Source organism: Oryctolagus cuniculus, chromosome 15 (genome assembly GCF_964237555.1).
Source record: "Oryctolagus cuniculus chromosome 15, mOryCun1.1, whole genome shotgun sequence".
NCBI classification, from domain to species: domain Eukaryota; kingdom Metazoa; phylum Chordata; class Mammalia; order Lagomorpha; family Leporidae; genus Oryctolagus; species Oryctolagus cuniculus.
The window spans coordinates 29269390-29291350 of NC_091446.1; the positions used below are offsets into that span (position 1 = coordinate 29269390).

The following is a 21961-nucleotide window of genomic DNA, read 5'->3' on the forward strand; positions in this document are numbered from 1 at the left end:
GATGCCTGCCTCTGATTTCAATTCTTTTAAACTTATTGAATTCGTTGAATGGTCTGGGATATGGTCTATCTTGGTGTATGTCCTATGGATGCTTGAAAACAATGTGTATTCTGCTGCTGTCGAATGTGGTACTTAGTTAAGTGTTAATTATATGTGGTTGACTGATGTTATTGTTGACTTCTAATTTTCTCTCATTGTTCTTTCAGTTGTTGAAGTTTTCGGTTATAATTGTGCTTTGCCTGTTTCTTTCAGTTCTATAAGGATTTGCTTTACATATTTTGTAGTTTTGTTGCTTGGTGCATAGGCATTTAGGATTGCTATGTCTTCTTGGTGGATTGACACTTCATAAACGTTTATTTTCATTTATTTGAAGTGCAAAGTGGGAACAAGAGTGAGAGATCTTTTATCTGCTGGTTCATTTTCAAATGGCTACAGTGGTAAGCGCTGGGCCAGGCCAAAGCCAGAAGCCCAGAACATCACCTGGTTCTCTCAGGTGGGCAGCAGGAGTCCAAGCTTTTGAGCCATCATCTGCGGCCTCCCAGAGTGCAGTAGCAGGAAGGTGGATTGGCAGCACAGGGGATGGGACTCAGACTGGCACTCTGCTACGGGATGCGGGGCTTCCAAGTGGTGGTTAACCCGCTGTGCCACAACACGTCTCCAGACTGACACTTTAGTCATTATATCACATCCCTCTTTGTCTCTGGTGATTTTTTTGCTTCAAAGTCTACTTTATCTGAAATCAGTGTAGCCATTTTTTGCCTTCTTTGCTTGTGTGATGTATATTTTCCCATCCTTTTGCTTTCAGGTTGACCATATTGTTATATTTGAAGTGAGTTTCTTTTAAACAGCTATAGTTAGGTCATAATTTTTCTTCAATTCTGCCCATCTTTGTCTTTTAATTTGTGTACACAGAACATTTACATTTAATGTAATCATTGATATATTAAGACTTATGTCTACTATTTTATTTTATTGTTTTGTCTTTCATTTGTTTTTCTGCTTTTCTGTGAATTACTTCAACATTTTTTAGAGTTCTGTTGTTATTTCTCTATTGTGTTTTTTGGTATATCTCTTTTTATAGAGGGTTTTGTTTAAAGATTTTATTTATTTATTTATTTATTTGAAAGGCAGAGTTGCAGAGAGACAGAGGTAAAGAGACAGAAGCCTTCCACTCACTTGTTCACTCCCCAAATGGCCACAACAGCTGGAGCTGGGCAGATCTGAAGCCAGGAGCTTCTTCCGGGTCTCCCACTCAAGTGCAGGGGCCCAAGCTCTTGGGTCATCTTCCACTGCTTTGCCAGACCATAGCAGAGAGCTGGATCAGAAGTAGAACAGCCAGGAATTGAACTGGTGCCCATGTGGGATGCTGGCACTGCAGGCAGCGGCTTTACCCACTACGCCACAGTGCCGGCCCCTGTATAGTGTTTTTAGTGGTGCCTTAGGGATCACATTATGGACTTGTAACTTGTCACAGTCTACTGGTCATCATAATTTTATCAGTCAGTTTAAAGGAAGTTTAAATGACATTCCTTTATCCTTACTCATTTATATTATGATCATCTTAAATACTGCCCCTATGTACACCAGGTAGCATTATAATTTTTGCTTCAACAGTCAAACGTAATTGTCTTTACCCATAATTTTGCTTACTGTGTTCTTTCTTCCTGATGTTCCAAGGTTTCTTCTTTTATCATTTCTTTTTTATTTAGATAAGTTTCTTTAGCCACTTTTATTTTAAAAAGCTTTTAAAGATTTATTATTTATTTTAAAGGTAGAGTTATAGAGAGAGATACAGACAGAAAGATCTTTCATCTACTGGTTCACTCTCCAAATGGCCTCATTGATCAGGGCTGGGCCAGGCCAAAGCCAGGGGCCTGGGTCTCCCCCACAGGTGGCACCAGCCCAGACACTTTGGCCACCTGCTGCTGCATTCCCGGCACGTTAGCTCGGAGCTGGATCAGAAGTGGAGCGGCTGGGACTCAAACAAGCACAGGCACTCAACGGGATGTCAGTTTCACAAGTGGCTTAATACACAATACTCACCCCTAGTTTAAATTTTAATAATTTAATTTTTTGAAAGGCACAGAGAGAGAGAGAAGAGAGAGGAAAAAAAATAAACGAAGAGAGGTATCTGGTAAGAGAGGTATCATGCCCCAAATGCACACAAGAGCCAAGTCTGGGCCAGGCTGGGAATTCAGTCTGAGTCTTTCACGTGGGTGCCAGGGACCCAACTGCTTGAGCCATCACCAGTACTTCCCAAGATACACATTAGCAAGAAGCTGGAATCAGGAGTAGAGCGGAGACTTGAACCCAGGTGTTCCAACATTGGATGAGGCATCCCAACCAGGGGCTTAAGGGCTGCACCGAAAGCCGCCCCTCTTTTAGCCATTCTTTTAGGGTACATCTGCTGGAGATGTATTCCTAGTTCGTGCACATCTGAGAATGTCTTGATATCCCCTAATTTTCCTCTCTCTCTCTTTCCTCCCTCCCTCCCTTCCTAATTAATGAAGAACATTGTCACATCATGATCACCCCAAATCCAACATTTCCATTAGAGTTCATTCTCGATGTTGCACATTCCGTGCATTTGGACGAGTGAGTAATGACAGGGCTCCATCACTGGAGTGTCGTACCGAGTATTTCACTGCCCTAAACACGCTCTGTGCCCCACTGTTCACCCCTCGCTCCCTAGCCAGTGATCGTCTTGCTCTCCCTACAGCTGTGCCTCTGCAGAATGTCAGAGCTGGAACTTGACAGTGTGTAGCCCTTTCGCACTTCTTCACTGGATAACACACATTTCAGTTTCCTCCATGTCTTTTCATGGCTCGAGAGCCCATTTCTTTTTAACTCTAAGTAATATTCCATTGTTTGCGTGTGCCCCCATTTATCTGGCCGTTCAGTTTGGGCAATTACTAATGAAGCTGCTGTAAACATTTAGTGAAGATTTGTGTAGCCCTAATTTTTCAGCTCCTTTGGGTAAGCAGCAAGGAGCTGGACTGAATGTGCAGTACTTTCAGTTTGGAAGGAACTGCCAAACTCCCTTCCAAAGTGACTCTGTTCCCCTCACTGCTGGAAGATATTTTTACTAGATATTCTAGATTGGCACTTTCTTTTATAAAAATGTGCTTTTCCTTCTGTTCTCTCTGGTTCCTGATGAGAAATCCACTGTCAATTCGACCTTTTCCCCTACAGATAAGGTATCAATTCTCTCTCACTGCTTTCAAGAGATTTTTATTCTTCATTTTTCAAAAGTTTGCCCAGTATGTTCTTGGGACAGATGTCTTTGAGTTTAGTTGGTCTGGAGTTCCCGCGGCGTCTTGAATCTGTAGTTTGTGTTTTTGCCAAACTTGGGGAGTTTTTGTTCCCCTCTTTCAGTGCTTTTTCTTTCTTATTTTTTAGGATTTATTTATTTATTTAAAGGCAGAGTTACAGAGAGGCAGAGGCAGAGAGAGAGAGACAGAGAGAGAGAGACAGAGAGAGAGATCTTCCATCTGCTGGTTCACTCCTCAAATGGCCACAACAGCCAGAGCTGGGCCCATCCAGAGCCAGGAGCTTCCCCCAGATCTCTGGGTGCAGGGGCCCAAGGACTTGGGCCATCTTCTACTCCTTCCCAGACCATAGCAGAGAGCTGGATCAGAAGTAGAGCAGCTGGGACTTGAACCGCCGCCGCCCACATGGGATGCCAGCACTGTAGGTGGTGGCTTTACCTGCTACGCCACAGCGCAGGCCCCTCAGTGCCTTTTCAATCTTGCTTCCTCTCTCCTTTCCTTCTGAAACAGTGACACAAATGTTAGAACTTTTATTGTAGTTCCTCAGCCTGTTTTCAGTATTTTTCCTCTGTTCTGACTGGGTAATTTCCATTATTCTACCTTCCAGCTCACTAATTCTTTCCTTTGCCCTCTCCATTCTGGTTTTGAAGCCCATTTACTGATGTTTTTACTGTGTTTTCTCAATTTAAATTTTTCTATTTGTTTCTTTTTTATCTCTTTTATTTATTTGCTGAGACTTTTCTTTTATTTGTTTAAAATCTGTTCACAATTGTTTCTTCAAGCATTTTTGTAATGGTCACTTTAAAAGTCTCTGTCAGATAATTCTGACATCTTTGTCATCTCAGTGTCTTTTTCACAATTGTCTTTTATTTATTTATTTATTTATTTATTTTTTGACAGGCAGAGTGGACAGTGAGAGAGACAGAGAGAAAGATCTTCCTTTTGCCATTGGTTCACCCTCCAATGGCCGCCGTGGCCGGTGTGCTGCGGCTGGTGCTCCGCGCTGATCCGAAGCCAGGAGCCAGGTGCTTCTGCTGGTCTCCCATGGGGTGCAGGGCCCAAGTACTTGGGCCATCCTCCACTGCACTCCCTGGCCACAGCAGAGAGCTGGCCTGGAAGAGGGGCAACCGGGACAGAATCCGGCGCCCCGACTGGGACTAGAACCCCGTGTGCCGGCGCCACAAGGCGGAAGATTAGCCTAGTGAGCCGCGGCGCTGGCCCACTTATTATTATTATTATTTTTTTTGACAGGTAGAGTTATATACAGTGAGAGAGAGAGACAGAGAGAAAGGTCTTCCTTCCGTTGGTTCACCCCTCCCCCCAAATGGCTGCTACGGCCGGTGCTGCACCGATCTGAAGCCAGGAGCCAGGTGCTTCTCCTTGTCTCCCATATGGGCACAGGGCCACAGGGCCCAAGCACCTGGGCCATCCTCCACTGCCTTCCCGGGCCACAGCAGAGAGCTGGACTGGAAGAGGAGCAGCCGGGAAAGAAACCGGCGCCCATATGGGATGCTGGCGCCGCAGGAGGAGGATTAACCAAGTGAGCCAGGGCACCGCCCCATTCACAATTGTCTTTTATCATTCAGATTGACATCTTCCTGGCTCTTGGTGTGATGAGTGATTTTCAAGAGAAACTTTGGCACTTGGGGTACGATGTTATGTGACTCTTGATCATATACAAATTTTCACTTTTAGCCGAGTTCCTCTGATACCACTTTAGCAGTTGGAGGGGAGAGCTCATTTTGTAGAGTTCCAGGGTCCTCATTTGGCGTCTTCATTGCTGGCGGAGGGAGTGGGAGTTCCAGCTCCGCAACAGGCTTCCGCTGACAGCTGCCGAGCTATGAGGGGTCAGCCTGCCTCGTTATGCCACCCACACGGCCTCGGGCAGGGGGTGAAACTCCTGCCTCTTTATTCTGCCGCCTCTGACGCTAACCCAGTGGAAAGAGGAAGGAGCCTTCCATTACCGTGGGGCACGGGTGAAATACAGGATTCCCACCTGGTCTCCAAGCAGACAAGCATCCCAGCTCCCAGCTTGGTCTTCTCCAACTACTCCACCCGGAATCCGGTTGCCGCGTTAGAGGCTGGTGGAAGTGAAAGTCGAGGCTCACCTCTCAGCCTTGGCCGGCTTGGGTGGCAGGGGAGCGCCACGCTTTCCTGCGGTGTTTGGCTGGAGCAGAGCGGATATTGTCTGAAAGTTGTCTTTCTAGGATACCCGTTCCCTAGTTTGGAGAGAGGAGCCTTCTACTGAAAGTACCTTGGGCCATTGTTTGTGTTTGGTGTGGATGTGGCTTTCTTAGCGCTAAGCCTGGGATGCAGGAAGTGGGATGGAAAGGAAGCCCAGGAAGCCCAGCCCATTGCCGTCCCTGGGTTCCGGGCCTCAAGCTGGTCTGCCCTCTCCTCCCGTGACAGTCTCATGCTCGCCTCCTCCAGTGTCCTGAGTTCTCTACTGTACTTGGTGAAAGGGGTCACCTCTTTTTCCTGGGATTATTTTAATGGCAATAATTCTGCTGACCCTTCAGGACAGAGCAGGCACCGTGTAGGCGCTTTCAGAGTAAGTGGATACAACCATATTCCTATATGCCACGGCCTCACCATTTTGTGGGACAGCCAGCCACATCTCGCACAGCCTGGCAGGTGAGTAAGAGCATGGCTTTGGGCATTTCGGGCATGGAAAGCCAAGACACTGTGGTTAAAAATGTCCTACAGGAAGGATCTCTGGGAGAGAGACCCCAGCAGAAAGAAGGGGCCACCAAAGAAGGAGGTAGTTTTCTCTGAAGGGAGGAGAGAACTTCCACTTTGCTTATGGCCTTGTCTAAATACTGATGGAGTATACTGGATTTGAAAAGCTTCCACAGCCATGGCAGCTCATGTCAAGAGCCTTGGGTGATCATTGTCATCATACATAAGAGTGTTAATTGTTAAATTAACAACAGGAGTCACTGTGCACCAACTTCCCATGCAGGACTTCTGTCCTCAATGAGTTGCATTATGATAATTAACTTGTTCTCAGTTTTGTGTGTGTGTGTGTGTATGTGTGCAAATTGTTGAAATCTTTACTTAGTATGGAGTTGGTCTTCTGTGTATAAAGTTAATTGAAAATGAGTCTTAATGGAGAAAGGGACTGGGAAAGGGAGAGGGAGGAGGAGGAGAAGTGGGAGTAGGGGTGGGACGGCAGGTATGGTGGGAGAATCATTATAGTCCTAAAGTTGAACTTGGGAAATTTGTATTCCTTAAATAAAAGGTTTCTTTGGGGGGGAGAAACACGGCTTGGGATCAGAGATGACTGAGCCCCAGCTCTGGTTGTGCTGTGCTCAAGCCCTGTCACCCTGGATAAGTTGGGTAAGCCCTTGAAAACTCAGTGTGCTCCCTCGGGATGGGGAAAGGCTAGGACCAATCTCATACACTGTTGGTGGGTTATAGTAAATGAAGTACTGCAGGTAAATCATTTTGCATGGTATCCGCACATACTCTGGACTTGTAAATATTTGTTGCTGTTCTTATAGGGCAGGCTGGGTCAATAGTAATTCCCCCTTAGCCTTGCTTTTTGCACACAGAGGAAGCATCTTGTGCTACCCTGTGCCTACTGCCTCTCTCTTCTCCTTGAACAATGTGGCAACTTTCTAAGCTTCATGTTGTGTCTTCAGATGAGTGGAGCCGGATGAATGCCCCGGATGAGAGCAGCAATGTCGCTGTTTGCATTCCTCCCTTCCTTTGATTGTTCATGCATTACTGTATTGAATCCTTGCTGCGCACTAACCCTGTGCTTGGCACGGTACCAGGGAGCTCAGAACCCAGCAGGATAGGCTCTGAGTACTGATGACTTGGGGCAGACTCTAAGTGCTAAAAAAGATACAATCAAAATATTCTGAGTTTAGAAGAGGGAGCAATCACGTTTGGCTGGAAGAATCAGGGATTCATGGAGAAGGGGGCACCTGTATTTGACTTCAATAGGTAAACATGGAGAAAGAAGTACTAAGAAGTACAAAAATAGAGACAGGCTGGTACAAACCGTCTTTAGGAAACAGAAAATAGTGTGGGTGGGCTGTCGTATAAGGTATTTATGGGGGGGATCGGGAGGGGACTGGAAAGTATTCAGGGGCTAATATTTAGAGTTTTGAGTATCAGACGCGTCAGGCAGGATTAGGGGTTGACTCCAAGCAGTCAAAGAACAGTAGCTGAAACCATGTATTGGTTTGTATGTCTCTTTTACTCCAAGGAAAAATAAATTCAGAATGTGATGATTTGGGATCAGTATGGCACCTGTGCTGTACTGGGGACGCAGCTTCCTGAGGTGCTCAGGGAGTGCCTTCATCTTTAATGTTGCCTCATAGTCTAGGAGGCCTATTGGAGCTCTAGCGTAGCAGGCAGGCGAGGGGACCAATGAAAGGGAAGACAGGCAGCTGTCCAACTCGCTGTCCTCTTTACAGAAATTTTATAGGATTCTCCAGGAGGTGGTACCCAACAATTTGTATTTACATTTCACTGGCCAGAATTTAATCCCTTGGCCACTTATTTGTAAGAGATATTGAGAAACAGAATTTGTCCAAATCTGGGCATACTGCTCACCTAGATAAGGTATGAATTCAAAGATGAAAAAGGGGGATGGATATTGGGTAGGCTCCTGAAAGTCTCTGAAACATCAGAATAAGAATTTTAGACTTAATTCAGAAGGCAGGAGGGACCCTTGTGTGTGTGTGTGTGGGGGGGGTTATTTAGTGGGAGACAGGCAGGATCCAAGTCACTAAATAGAAAGATGAGCCTGGGATTGTGGAAAACAGACTGTAGGATGAAGAGATCAGAGGCAGAGAGATTCGTTAGGAGGTGATTTCACAGGTCAAATGGAGAAGTAATGTGGATATGATAATTTAAGAAAGTGAAGGGGCCAGCGCCGTGGCGTAGCAGGTAAAGCCAATGCCTGCAAGTGCCAGCATCCCATATGGGCGCCAGTTCGAGTCCCAGCTGCTCCCCTCCAATCCAGCTGCCTGCTAATATGCCTGGGAAAGTAGCCTAAGTGCTTAAGCCCCGACACCCACGTGGGAGATCCAGAAGAAGCTCCAAGCTCCTGGCTTCAGCCTGGCCCAGCCCTGCCATTGAGGCCATTTAGGGAATGAACCAGCAGATGGAGATTCTCTCTGTCTCTCTCTGTCTCTCTCCTCACTCCATAACTCTGCCTTTCAAGCAAGTAAAAAATAAATCTTTTTTAAAAAAGAAAATGAGGAGGACAAAGGGGACACATGTTCAGGAGTGTATCATTAGGGTGGCAACTGATTTGATGTGAGGTTGTAGGTTGACTTTTCTTTTCTTTTTAAAAGATTTATTTATTTGAAAGTCAGAGTTACACAGAGAGAGAGAAGGAGAGGCAGAGAGAGAGAGAGAGAGAGAGAGAGAGGTCTTCCATCCTCTGATTCACTCCCCAACTGGCCACAACAGCCAGAGATGGGCCAATCTGAAGCCAGGAGCCAGGAGCTTCCTCTGGGTCTTCTATGCGGGTGCAAGGGCCCAGGGACTTGGGCCATCTTCTACTGCTTTCCCAGGCCACAGCAGACAGCTGGATTGGAAATGGAGCAGCCGGGACTCAAACTGTGCCTATATGGGATGCTGGCACTGCAGACAGCAGCTTTACCCACTACACTACAGTGCCAGCCCCAGGTTGACTTTTCAATGGGAACCTTCATCCCTTCATTCAGTTACCAATGGACATGGAATTGGATGATGGGGCCATTTCTGGAAAAGAGGAAACCAGAACAGCTAACTTAGGGCCAGGTGACAAGTTTGGTTTAGAACAGAGCTTTGACCAGAACATTTGTGTCAATACTTAAGTCTCAAAGAGCATTCCTCGGGGTGGGCATCAGGCATAGCAGTTAAGATGCTCACATCTCATGGCGGAATGTCCAAGGTCAAGTTCCCGCTCCACTACAGAGTCTAGTGATGACTCAAGTAGTTGGGTTCCTGCCCACTCCCCCCACCCCCAGATTGAATTCCTACCCCCTAGATTGAATTCCTGACTCCTAGCTTTGGCCTGGTCCAGCCTGGGCCATTGCAGGCATTTGGGGAATAAGCCAGTGAATGGCAGCATTTTCTGTCTGTCTGTCTCTCTGCCTCTCATATAAGTAAATAAATGAACAACTTTTTAAAAAGGGTATTGCCCCGGCCGGCGCCCTGGCTCACTAGGCTAATCCTCTACCTGCGGCACCGGCACACTGGGTTCTAGTCCCGGTTGGGGCACCGGGTACTAGTCCCAGCTGCTCCTCTTCTAGTCCAGCTCTCTGCTGTGGCCCGGGAGTGCAGTGGAGGATGGCCCAAGTGCTTGGACCCTGCACCTGCATGGGAGACCAGGAGGAAGCACCTGGCTCTTGGCTTCGGATGGGCACAGCACGCCGCACGCAGCACCAGCCCTAGCAGCCATTTGGGTGATGAACCAATGGAAAAGGAAGACCTCTCTCTCTCTCTCTCTCCCTCTCTCTCTCTAACTCTGCCTGTCAAAAAAAAAAAAAAAAAAAAAAAAAAAAAAAAAAAAGGTATTCCCCCAAGCAGTTTCAACATCATTTGGGAATTTGTTAAAAATACAAATTCTTGCACCATATGCCAGTCCTTATTATGGCGCAATGGCCTAGAAACCTGTTTTTACAAGTACAAATTAATTGTATTTCCTTTAAAAAGTATTTATTTGAAAGGCAAAGTGACAGAGAGAGGGAGAGACAGAGAGATCTTCCATTTGCTGTTTCACTCCCCAAATGGTTGCAATGGCCTGGGCTGGGACAGGCTGAAGCCAGGAGCCAAGAACTCCACCCTAATCTCTCACATCAGTGGTAAGAGTCCCAAGTACTTGGGCCATCTTCCACTGCTTTCCCAGATGCCTTGGTAGGAACCTGGATCAGAAGCAGAGCAGGGGGTTGGCACTGTGGCATAGCGGATAAAGCCACAGCCTGCAGTGCTGGCATTCCATATGGGTGCCAGTTCGAGTCTCGACTGCTCCACTTCCAATCCAGCTCTCTACTGTGGCCTGGGAAGCAGTAGAAGATGGCCCAAGTCCTCGGGACCCTGCACCCGTGTGGGAAACCTAGAGGAAGCTCCTGGCACCTGGCTTCAGGTCAGCGCAGCTCCGGGCGTTGTGGCCAACTGGGGAGTGAACCAGCGGATGGAAGACCTCTCTCTCTCTGCCTCTCCTTCTCTCTGTGTGTAATTCTACCTTTCAAATAAATAAGTATACCTTAAAAAAAAAAAAAAAAGCAGCAGGGCAGCTGGACTTACCTGGCACTCTAATCCAGGATGGCGTCCCGCTGCACCACAATGCTGTCCCTAAACTGTATTTCTATTTATAACTGATAAACAACAGGAAATAGAGATTTAAAAACATACTATTTGCAGCATCAAAAATATTAAATAGTAGAGATTTATTTGACCAAACATGCATAAAACGTATATGTTGAAAATCATAAAACATTGCTAACAGAAATTAAAGAAAGCTGAAATAAATGGAGAAATATTATGTTTATGCATTGGAAGACTCAATATTATTATGATGTCAATAATTCCCAAACCAACTCATAGATTCAATGCAATCTCACAATCCCAGCAGGCTTGTATTTGTAGAAATTGGCAAATAGATTCTAAAATGCATATGGAGATGCAAAAGCTCTAGAACATCCAAAACAACTTTGAAAAGGAAAGAAGTTGAGCTGGTGCTGCGGCTCACTAGGCTAATCCTCCACCTTGCGGCGCCAGCACCCTGGGTTCTAGTCCCAGTCGGGGCGCTGGATTCTGTCCCAGTTGCCCCTCTTCCAGTCCAGCTCTCTGCTGTGGCCCGGGAGTGCAGTGGAGGATGGCCCAGGTCCTTGAGCCCTGCACCCGCATGGGAGACCAGGAGAGGCACCTGGCTCCTGGCTTTGGATCAGCACGGTGCGCCGGCCGCAGCGGCCATTGGAGGGTGAACTGACGGCAAAGGAAGACCTTTCTCTCTGTCTCTCTCTCTCACTGTTCACTCTGCCTGTTAAAAAAAAAAAAAAAAAAGAAAAGAAAAGAAAAGGAATGAAGTTGAAAGGCTGTGTTACCTGACTTCCGAGCTCGGGAAGATACAGCAATGCAGTGTGTTGTTGGTATAGGGACAGGAGAACGGATCAGTGGAGCAGAATGGAGAGTCCAGACGCAGACCACACATAAATGGCCAATTGATTCTTCACAAAAGTAACAGGCAATAAAATATGGGGATGGGTAATCTTCAACAGATGATGGTGCTGGAACTATGTGAGTTAGCCAGATCCCCCAACCCTGCCAAGAAAATGATTTTAACCCTTACTTCACACCATATACAAAAATTAACTTGGAAAAGATCATAGACCTAATAACATAAGAGACAAAACCAAACAACTTCCATAATAAAACATAGTAAAGTTAAAAAACTTGAATTTGGAGAAGATTTCTCAAATATAACCCCAAAACCACAAACCATTAAAAAAAATTCAATAAGTCATACTTAATCAAATTTGAAATGTTTTCTCTTATGGAGATACTGTTTTTAAAAATAAAGATAACCCACATATGGGGAGAAATTGTTTGTAAAACATACTGAACAAAGTACTTGTGTTCTAGAGAACACAGTGGAATAGTCCAAAGACAACCACCCACTTTCTAAAAAGCAAAAGATATCAACACTTAACCAAAGAAGATAAAGTACCTGGAAATCTGCTCAACCTCATTGGTCATTAAGAAAATACAAGGTAGGGCTGGCGCTGTGGCACAACAGGTTAAAGCCCTGGCCTGAAGCGCCAGCATCCCATATAGGCACCAGTTCGAGTCCCGGCTGCGCCTCTTCTGATCCAGCTCTCTGCTGTGGCCTGGGAAGGCAGTAGAAGATGGCCCAAGTCCTTGGGCCCCTGCACCTGCATGGGAGACCCGGAAGAAGCTCCTGGCTCCTGGCTTCTGATCAGCGCAGCTCCGGCCGTTGCGGCCACCTGAGGAGTGAACCAGCAGATGGAAGACTTCTCTCTCTGTCTCTGCCTCTCTGTGTAACTCTATCTTTCAAATAAATAAAATAAATCTTTAAAAAAAAAAAGAAAATAAAGGTAACAGTCTACCACTATGATGGCATAGCACTGCGACATACACTACACTCTCATCCCAGCAGCCCAAGTGAGAAAGACTCATGTTAGTAAGATTGTGGAGCAACTGGAATCTCATACGTTGATGTAGGTGTACAGCGATCTGGAAAGCAATCTGGCAGTTCCTTATAAAGTTAAGCATGTACTTGCCATAGGGCCCAGCCTTTCCACTCTCCAGAGAAATGACAGCATAAAGGTTTTAACAGCTTTATTTACAAAAGCCCCAAACTGGAAACAATCCAAAGTCCACCAACAGGGGAATGGAGAAATAAATTGTATATTCATACAATGGATTACTACTCAGTAATAAAAAGGAATGAGCTACTGATAAGTGCAACCACGGGGGGCCTTCGCCTGGCACAGAGGCTCAGTGCAGCAGTGTGGATGCATCTCACATATAGAATTATGCGGAGGGAAACAGGAACATAAGTAGCACATACAAGGGCACTTCAAACAGTTTGAGGGAAAATGGTGTTAAATGGTGTTTATTTTGGTGCAAAAAATTGAAATTCGGCCAGCGCCGCGGCTCACTAGGCTAATCCTCTGCCTGCGGCGCCGGCACACCGGGTTCTAGTTCTGGTCGGGGCGCCGGATTCTGTCCCGGTTGCTCTTCTTTCAGTCCAGCTCTCTGCTGTGGCCTGGGAAGGCAGTGGAGGATGGCCCAAGTGCTTGGGCCCTGCACCCCATGGGAGACCAGGAGAAGCACCTGGCTCCTAGCTTCGGATCAGCGCGGTGTACCAGCCGCAGCACACCGGCCACGGCGGCCATTGGAGGGTGAACCAATGGTAAAGGAAGACCTTTCTCTCTGTCTCTCTCTCTCTCTCTTTCTCACTGTCCACTCTGCCTGTCAAAAAAAGTTGAAATTCATGAATACTTTTTTTTTTAACATTTATGTGAAAGGCAGAATTACAGAAAGAGAGGGAGACTGGAGAGAAGCAGAGGAAGAGAAAGAAGAGATCTTCCAACTGCTGGTTCTCCCCAAATGGCCGCAGTGGCCCAGGTTCTGAAGTGAGGAGCCTGGGACTTGGTCCAAATCTCCCAGATGGGTGGCAGGGGCCCAGCCACCTGGACCATAGTCAGCTGCCTTCCCAGGTGCATTAGCAAGGTGTTGGAGCAGCCAGGACTGGAACTGGTGCTCATATGGGATGCCGGAATCACAGGCAGTGGCTTAACCCACTGCACCACAATGCTGGCCTCCATAGTTTTTCTCATGGCACATATTTTCCATGAACTTTTTGCAAACACCTTTGTATTAAATGGTTCCATTTACAAAACTTCTGGAAACTGCCAACTAATCTATCACACAGAGACAGGTTAGGAGCTGGCTGGGGCTGGGGCTGGATGCTGAGGGGAGGAGAGTAGGTTTTATGTGAGGGTATTTCAAAAAGTTCATGGAAAGATGCAATGAAATGAAAAGTTTATTTTAGGCAAAAAATGTTGAAATCTATGCATGCTGATAAAAATGGAAGAAGGAGATTGGGGAGGCAGTGATGGAAAGGTTCTTTGTCTTGCTTGTGCTGGTTTTCACGGGTGCATTCAAAACTGATCAAACTGTTTACTTTTTAAAAAATATTTATTTATTTACTTGAAAGTCAGAGTTACACAGAGAGAGGTGAGGCAGGGAGAGAGAGAGAGAGAGAGGTCTTCTATCTGCTGGTTCACTCCTCAGATGGCCACAACAGCTGGAGCTGTGCTGATCCGAAGCCAGGAGCTTCTTCCAGGTCTCCCACACGGGTGCAGGGGCCCAAGGACTTGGGCCATCTTCTACTGCTTTCCCAGGCCATAGCAGAGAGCTGGATCAGAAGTGGAGCAGCTGGGACTCGAACTGGTGCCCATATGGGATGCAGGCACTGCAGGCAGTGGCTTTACCTGCTATGCCACAGCATCAGCCCCCAAAATGTTTACTTTTTTTTTTTAATTAATTAATTTATTTTTTTGACAGGCAGAGTGGACAATGAGAGAGAGAGACAGAGAGAAAGGTCTTCCTTTTACCGTAGGTTCACCCTCCAATGGCCGCTGCGGCCGGTGCTCTGTGGCTGGTGCGCTGTGGCCGGCGCACGGCGCTGATCCGATGCCAGGAGCCAGGTGCTTCTCCTGGTTTCCCATGCGGGTGCAGGGCCCAAGCACTTGGGCCATCCTCCACTGCACTCCTGGGCTACAGCAGAGAGCTGGCCTGGAAGAGGAGCAACCAGGACAGAATCTGGTGCCCTGACTGGGACTAGAACCCAGGGTGCCGGTGCCGCAAGCGGAGGATTAGCCTATTGAGCTGTGGCGCTGGCCCAGAATGTTTACTTTTAACATGTGCAGTTGCTTGTATGTCAAGTCTATCTTAATAATGCTTTTTAAAAAAATCCTCCTTGTCCTAGGTCTACTGACTCAGAAACCCAGGGACAGGGCCCAGCAAAGTCTCCAGCTTATTCTGAGGCTTTAGTGAGGTCTGGGGACCACTGGCTGAGGTGACAAGCTCCCAGCAAACTCCCAGCTGATTTGAAAGTTGAAGTTGTAGGAAGAGGGGATTTAGAGAGCAAAGAACAGAAAGCAGAGTTGGGGACTTGGAAAAAACCTACCCTCTTGAGATGGGAGGAGGAAGAGGAGCAGGTGACAAGGACAAGGCGGCAGTAGCCTAAGGTTGGGGAGGAAGACGACAGGGGCCACAGGAGGGAGCTCAAGTTGCAGAGTGACCGATGGGGATGGTGCCGAGGTGGTGCCTTCTGGTGGCCCACTTGCTCGTTTTCAAGTCCATGAGTGCGTCAACCATGCCAGGGCGGGCAGACAGATGCACACAATATTATACACCGCAGGCAGCACAGTCTATAGAACGGACCCAGGCTTGGGAATCAGAGACCTGGACGGGATCCTGGTGGGATTACTTATTCTGTGTATATTTGGTCAGGGTTCTTGGACTCATTTTCCTATTTTCTTTCTTTTTTTTTTTTTTTAAAGATTTATTTATTTGAAAGTCAGAGTTACACAGAGAGAGGAGAGGCAGAGAGAGAGAGAGGTCTTCCACCCGATGGTTTACTCCCCAATTGGCCGTAATGACCAGAGCTACACCTATCCGAAGCCAGGATCCAGGAGCTTCCTCCAAGTCTCCCATGTGAGTGCAGGGGCCCAAGGACTTGGGCCATCTTCCACTGCCTTCCCAGGCCATAGCAGAGAGCTGGATCGGAAGTGGAGCAGCCAGGTCTTGAACTAGCACCCATATGGGATGCCAGCACTTCAGGCCAGGGCATTAACCCACTGCACCACAGCACCGGCCTCTCATTTTCCTGTTTTCAAACTAGGAATATATTCTTCCCAGGAACAGGGTGGACTTTTCATGGTATGTAAAATACCTGCAACAGATGACCGGCAAAGTTGCAAGTTTCTTAATGCAACAGATTTGCTACAGATGACGGAACTGAAACCCAGAGTGGGTGAGTGATGTGTCCAAAGTCGCAGCACTGGCAAACACTCCAGGTTTGGAAGCACTTTCTTGCCTTGGGGTCCAGGGACCCTTGGTAAGGTCTGGGGAAACTTGGCGTCCCATGCAGCCTGGGCCCCAGCATGTATGTTGTCCTACAGCAGGCCCTGGTTGTCTACACTGGCGTCTCCAAGGAGGCCCAGGCGTTCCCTGGCACACCTCTTCCCATCACAGGTAGAGTTCGGGTGTCCCCCACTTCTCTTGCAGACTGCCTGGTCTTCATGCTTCGTGGTCTCACCTTGGATCACTCGTTCACTCCATCAGCAACTGTGAGGACCTGCAGGTCCGGTCAGCCCCATGCCTGGCGCTGGATGGACCCAAAGGTGGAGTTTCGAGGAAGGAGAAGGTAGGGCAGGGACATGGAGATGAGTGCAATAGATGACAAGGCTGCGCATGTCTCAGAAACAGGAGAGAAGGCGCACAAGCCAAGGTCATCTGGGAAGACTCATCGGTCTGCTGAGCCCCGGGCCCTGAGGTTCTCTCCACCCACACACTGCTGTCCACTCTGAGGTGTGCACTCTGCTTTGTCTTCACGCTCCACACAGCACAACCTGCCTCCCTCTCCAGGTAACCCCTGGGAACCTCCCGCCCCCTTCAGCACCCTGCCCCTGGGTCTTGCCATGGCCCTGAGCTGTGCCCCTTCACGCTGACCCGGGCCCTGCCCCCTCTCCTAGTCATCTTCGCTATCGTGGTGGGGAGGGGGTTCCCCATGGAAATGCCTCTTTCCCTGAAGCCCCTCTCCTGCTTGCAGAACCACAAACCTTGTAAGTTCAGCACTGGGTGGGTCTCCTCTGGCTGCCCTGTCCCCCCCAAGCTTGGGCAGGCATCTGTGCTGGACACATCCATGCCACCTGGGCCCCCTCACTGCTAGGAGAGCTAGGAGACAGTCCCGGGCCAGCAGCTGTGTGGAAGAGCTGCCCAGCCACATCCTGGGCCCCACCCTGGAGCAGACAAAACTGAGCCCTCCAGCCCCAACTTGGGGAGAAGTCGCAGGGTCACCTCCAGCTCCAGAATTCCCCGGGGCAGGGGCGGGGGCAGGGGTGGGGGCTTCACCCAATTCTGAGTCCTCTGGTCTTTTCTGTAGACTGTTTTTTTTTTTTTTAATTTTTTAAAATTTTTTTTATTTTTTTGACAGGCAGAGTTGACAGTGAGAGAGAGAGAGAGAAAGGTCTTCCTTTTGCCGTTGGTTCACCCTCCAATGGCCACCGTGGCTGGCGCGCTGCGGCTGGCGCACCGCGCTGATCCGAAGACAGGAGCCAGGTGCTTTTCCTGGTCTCCCATGGGGTGCAGGGCCCAAGCACTTGGGCCATCCTCCTCTGCACTCCTGGGCCACAGCAGAGAGCTGGCCTAGAAGAGGGGCAACCGGGACAGAATCTGGTGCCCCAACTGGGACTAGAACCCGGTATGCCGGCACCACAAGGCGGAGGATTAGCCTATTGAGCCGCGGCGCCAGCCTTCTGTAGACTGTTATCCCTAGAACCCATTGTTCGCTAACCTACACCTTAGAATCACTTCCTGGGAAGCCCCTGGTGCCCATGTCTCCCGGGCCAGGCTCTGAGCTCCTCCTAAAGGCCCCAGGGACTGAGGGCTGGGCACTACCGGAGGGAGGCAGCAGTGTCCCGAGCAGCTCTGGGGGTGTGGAGCCGTAAACAACTCCCTCTGCCTCCACCGATCCACCTGGGCATGGCTGCCTGGCCGGGGCTTCGTCTCCAGGTGGCCCTGGACTTGCTGAGCCAGGGTGGCTGTTTTTGTCCTCCAAGACTCACCTGAGCAGGACCTGCCCCAGCCCCATAGCCTGCAAGGCAGATGGTGAGCCAGGGCATTATCGGCAGAAGGCGGGGGCGGAGGGACGGTGGCCGTGAGGCTCCCGTGCCCGGCACGCACCTGGCCCGCTCCGAGGCAGTGCCTCATATACACCTTGAGCTGAGAGGAAGAGGATGCCCAAAGCACTTGCACGCTCAGGCCCCAGGGCTTTGAACTACAAACTCCAAGTCCTCACCCCCGGCCCTCAAATCAGAGCCGCAGCACTGCATCCTGGGAAGAGCACAGCTCTGGAGTGAAAGGCAGCTGAGTCCCACGCCTGGATCTGCCCCCTTGTCGGCCACACGAGGGGAGGTGATGGCGATGCACCTCACAAGGGTCTGTGTTGGTCTGTGGCTCATGGAGACGCAACACCCAAGACCCTCGGCACACAAGGGCCTCTCGCTCTCTTCCTCTGAGCTTGCAAGCCCTCAGCCACAGAGCCAGTCGCTGCACTTCTACAGAACTGCCTGTGTGCTGGGGATGGGTCCAAGCGCTTGTGACATCACCCTTGCAACGCTCGCCCATGGGTCATACGCTGTTACCAACCTCACTTTGCAGGTGAGGACCTGGGACCCTGAGAAGTTAGTTTGTGGAGGTCACAGCGCTGGGGCAGGGAGTGGCGATCAGAACTCTAGCTGGTGTGCGGTTCTCTCCTGGGCCCAGAGGCTCAGCCGCACAGGGTTGGCTCTAAAGGAAGCTTGCTGACGTCAGGCAGGAGGAGGAAGAGGAGGACGTCACTGTCCAGGCAGCTGAGGAGGAAGGCTGGGGGAACACACCAAGGCCTGATGGGGGCCCAGGAGAGCCTGGAAGGGTCTGGCCTCAAGCCAGAGGAGGGCCAAAGTGCAAGACATGGTCGTGGAACTTTTGTGCTGACGTCCACACTTGTTGCTGGTCCACAGGTCAGTGTGCGTGCATGAGGGGACCTCGACAAGTTCATGGAAAAATGGAGCTAAAAGATAGGTTTTGCAAAACATCTTTGAAATCCATGCATAGTTTTTTCCTAACACACATTTCCAATGAACTTTTTGAAGACCCCACACACATCAGGGCCTGCTTGGTTCCTATGGGTCTGGGCTGGAATCTGTCAGAGACCTTCAGATATGGTGGGCAGTCCTGAAGGGCTCGTGGCAGGAGGGGCTGGGTCCATGCCATGCAGAGCTCTGAAGGCCACACAGGGTCACCTTGGTCCATGGGGTGCTTGCTTGGAGCAATGCTTCCCAAAGAGTCAGGCAGCAGAGGATGGAGATGAAGACAAAGAGGAAAGACTCCAAGAGCCAGTAGTGGCCTGGAGCTCCCCCTCTGCCTGCCACCTCGTTGTGTCACCTCCATTCTCCTGGTCCCCTGACAGATCAGTTATCCCTGGGGAGAAGGGTGGGGGGCTGCCAGAGCCGTCAAGCCCTCAGGGTCTCCTGCTCTTGGAAAGCGCCTGCCACGCGAAACTCTCATCACTCTGCCGTGGGGTCCATGGGAACTGCAGCCTAGCAGTGTAGGCCAGGGTGGGGTGGCAGCGGGCAGGGCTAGAGAAGGGGAGAGCCCGTGTGCGTGGTGTGCATGGCATATGGGTATTTCCTGATTGCTTGCCTAGGAGAAAGGCAGACACCCAAAGGGAGGTGCAGAAGGAAGGGAAGAAGAGAAAGGGATGACCTCCAGAAGAGGAACCTCCTTATTTCCCATTTGCCTCCCATTGCACCAAATGGCACCTTGTGTAAAGTAGGAGTTCAAGGGGCTGGCACTGTGGCATAGCAGGTAAAGCCGCCGCCTGCAGTGCTGGCATCCCATATGGGCACCGGTTCGAGTCCCAGCTGCTCTACTTCTGATCCAGCTCTCTGCTATGGCCTGGGAAAGCAGTGGAGGATGGCCCAAGTCCTTGGGTCCCTGCACCCGCATGGGAGACCAGGAAGAAGCTCCTGGCTCCTGGCTCCTGGCTCCTGGCTTCAGATCAGTGCACCTCCGGCCGCTGCAGCCATCTGGGTAGTGAGCCAGCGGATGGAAGACCTCTCTCTCTCTCTCTCTGCCTCTCCTCTCTCTGTAACTATTTAAAAATAAATAAATAAATTTTAAAAAACAAAACAGTAGGTGCTGAGGAGTCAGTGGTTAAACTGAAAGACTCAGAGCTGATTCAAAAAGTGGCCAGGCAGTGGCCCAAGTGCTTGGGCCCTGCACCTGCATGGGAGACCGGGAAGAAGCACCTGGCTCCTGGCTTTGGATCGGCGCAGCGCACTGGCCGTAGCGGCCATTTGGGGGATGAACCAACAGAAGGAAGACCTTTCTCTCTGTCTCTCTCACTAACTCTGCCTAATTAAAAAAAAAAAAAAAAGTGGCCAGGGAGGAACTGAGATGAACACAAGGTGGACAGAACCAAGATCTGGGCGGGGAGCTTTCCAGACCTCCCTTCCTGGCTACCATCTGAAATTCCCAACTTCCCATGCCCATGACAGACGTGGGCCTGGCAGCGGAACAGACCTCAGAGTGTGACCCACACCGGAGCTTTAACCCCAGGTTCTCAGAATCCTGGCAAGGAGGGGGAAGGGCGCTCAGAGAAAGAGCTCTAGGCCAAGACCTAGTTGCTGGATTTGGTGGAGACGGACTGCCCGGGGGTCCCAGGAGTGGGGTGGGTGGGTGCAAGGAGGATCTCTGCCTTCCTGTGGTTACCATTCTCCTCGCCATCCCAAACCCAGGCCCTGCTCGGAGGCAGCTTCTTTCACACAAACCATGGGCCGTGTTTTGGGAGGCACAGCACAAGCCTCGGGTATGGGGACCGGCTTTGAGACAGAAGCAGGCGAGAGGGGGAGGAGGTGGCAGAGAGGGAACATGGGAGAAAGGGAGAGGGAAAAGAAGAAAGGGAAGGCAAAGAGGGAAGGGGAGACAGAGAGATGAGAGGGGGTTGAGGAGAAGGACCGAGGGCTTTTTCCAGAGGAGAAAATTAGTCAATGGAAACAAGTCTCTGCCAGGTCCTGAACAGAAACTCCAAGGCCTTCCTGAGCACCTGCCCTCCAGGCTGTCTGTCTCTCTGTCTAGCTATCTATCCATTCATTCACGTACCCATTTCTCTCCCGGTTTTTAACAGGTCTAACCAGCCATATGTCTACACGTCCTTGGTTTGACTGCATTGCCTGTCCATTTGTTGGCTTTTCTACATGTTTTTGATCTCTCCAACCATCTGACTGGCCATCCATCCACCCATTATACCTGCCCACCTGTTCGTGGTCTTTCATCCATATTCTCTCTCGTCCACTTGTCTGTGTACTAATCATTGTTTCTCTGTTCATCTGACTGAAATCGCATGTCGGTACATACATGAACCTAACTCTCAGTCTGTCTCTCTGATGGTCTGTCACCCTCCTTGCCAAGTGATCCACCTGTTCATCTAGCGGGAAGTGCTTTCTCCACCTTCCTATCTCTCCCCCGCATCTTTTCTTCTGTCCATCTACAGCAAGGATAGGGAATATCCAGCCTGTGAGCCGTGTACGGCCCATAAAATCATCTGGTCTGACCCTGCCAAGGAATCTGTAGGTGGGACTCAAAGTCAGTTAATCTATAGTAGGCCAATTTTTAAGTTGATCATTTTGTATGGTCTGTGAATGAAGTTACAAATATCCAAATGGCCCTTGGCAGAATAAGGGTTCCCCACCCCTGATCTATAGCCATTCATTCCAGAAATATTTGTTGAGCACCTACTGTGTGCTCAGTTCTGTATTAGTCTGGCGATATTAGAGATAAGATGTGATTTGTCTCTCCAGGGAACGTGTGACCTGGAGCTCATCCTGAAGAAGAATGACAAGGACACCAGTCTCACACAGCAGGCAAGGGCCGCGACAGTGTTATTCAGTGCAGGTAGTCATGGGAACAGGGAGGAGGAAAAGCCAGGCAGACTGGGGTCAGGGAAGGTTTTCAGCGGCCTGTCTACCTGCGTCTCTATCTGCCAGTTCTTCCATTTATCTCACGTTCCAGCCCCTCTTTCCACCTCTGCTCCTGTGTCTGCTTACCTATCATCCATCCATCTATCATGGTCTCTTTATTAGTGGAAAAATCTGTTCATTGTCAGCTCTGGTGTGAATATGGTTTGAGTGTTCCCCAAAGGTTCAAGTTTGGGGGCTTGATTCCCAGGGTGGTGGTGCTGGGAGGGGGCGGGACCTTTAAGAGGTACAGTTTGGTGGGAGGTCCTCAGGTCACCGGTGGCCCCGCCCTCTGAAGGGAACACTGGTTTCTCCCGGGAGTTCTGACAGCAGACAGTGATTCTACCTAAACCTGACCCCACCTGGCCTCTCCCGGCTCTCAGATAGGAGCACTGCTCCCACATGTGCTCCTGCCACCCATCCTCCATGGTG

The 21961-nt window shown here is 49.5% G+C and overlaps 1 long non-coding RNA gene across 1 annotated transcript; it reads right to left on the reverse strand.

Moving 5' to 3' along the window:
- Positions 1-3378: 3378 nt before the first annotated feature.
- On the reverse strand, positions 3379-12656 carry LOC138845319 (uncharacterized). The gene is made up of 3 exons (XR_011382326.1): positions 11944-12656; positions 11321-11537; positions 3379-3770 (listed from the first exon to the last, which is right to left on the reverse strand). It is a non-coding gene; the product is annotated as an uncharacterized lncRNA (long non-coding RNA).
- Between the last annotated feature and the right edge of the window lie 9305 nt (positions 12657-21961).